General features: G+C 46.6%; 1 pseudogene; it reads right to left on the bottom strand.

The window, feature by feature from the left end:
• Window positions 1–403: 403 nt before the first annotated feature.
• Window positions 404–994, bottom strand: LOC102867552 (annotated as a pseudogene).
• Between the last annotated feature and the right edge of the window lie 249 nt (window positions 995–1,243).

The raw sequence follows: 1,243 nt of genomic DNA, 5'->3' as shown, positions 1-1,243 counted from the left end.
CAAGACCTCTTCTAAACCCAGTTTGTATTTTTGATAGTTGTCCATGTACTATTTCAGTCATTTTTGGATGATCTTCAGCTGGATTTTGCTAGAGTGTGATATTAGTGATATTGTTTGATAATTTCCACACTCTGTTGCATCACTTTTATTTTTTTAATGGGAATAAATATGATATTATGCAAATAAAAATATGTGAAGAAAAAAGTAGAATCTACATTTAATTTGATGTCACTATATTACCCTTAACCACTGATACTCAGTACAATATATCTATTAAATTGGTATCTAGATATAAGATATCCTTTTTTTTTCCCAGGGACAAGTAGGATCTCTGATCTTTTATTACAAGGTATCAGCAGCAGTGATGGGGATGGAGATGGTGGCAAAGGTGGGGTAGAAATGCTCATTTGTTCCTCAGGTAGATCGTGGGGGTCTGTCAACCTTCAGGGGCTTCCTTTAGGCCAGCCTTCAGCCAAATACGCCCTAGATCTCTCTCGAATTTTATCTGCTTCTGTTTCGCGCATCTTCTGCCGCAGGAAGCAAGTCCTCTTGACCAGCTTTCTGTACTTGTGGTGGTTCATCTTCCGACGGCGGATCTTTAGCACATTTTTACACTGTATCTGGGGCACATCTGAGACCTCATTACTCCCCTGCTCAGTCCCCTCCCCTGAGTGGCCAGGTGGACACTTATAGAGCTGGGCAGGAGCCACAGCTCCTGGAGCCTCAGCACCAAGAGTGGGGAGGAGGCAGCGAGCAGTTAGCCAGCTTTCCAGGGGGCTGATGGACATCTTCCGGGGGATCAGCACCTCGTCCAGCTCCAGCTGGGTCCCCCTGCCAGGTAGCAAGATAGCCCCACTTGGGCTTACTGGTGGTTGCGTGCTGTAGTGGAGCCTGTAGGCAGGGTACCACGTATCCTTGAGACAGGCCAGGGAAGACCTCGGCCTGCCTGTGAAGCAGCCCTGACCAGCTGAGAAGTCAGATGCCCCAAGAACATTGTCTGTGGGTGGTGATGGCTCCAGGTGCTTAGAAAAGCATTTGGCTGGTGTTCACAGGCACTTCCGGTCCCAGGATATCCTTTTTAATTGACATGTATTGTTGTTGTTGTTATGTGCCTTCACCACAGTTCAAAGGTATCAATTCTCCTATCCTCCGTAGTCATTGTCCAACTCTCTGATGCATAACAAGTGGTTGCAAAGACCATGGCCTGTATCAGACGCACCTTAGTCTCCAGAGAGACACCATT

The sequence above is a fragment of the Elephantulus edwardii genome, unplaced genomic scaffold (assembly GCF_000299155.1).
Source record: "Elephantulus edwardii isolate Elephantulus edwardi_28Jun2011 unplaced genomic scaffold, EleEdw1.0 scaffold00060, whole genome shotgun sequence".
Taxonomy (NCBI): domain Eukaryota; kingdom Metazoa; phylum Chordata; class Mammalia; order Macroscelidea; family Macroscelididae; genus Elephantulus; species Elephantulus edwardii.
This window is presented reverse-complemented; position numbering and strand designations above follow the sequence as displayed.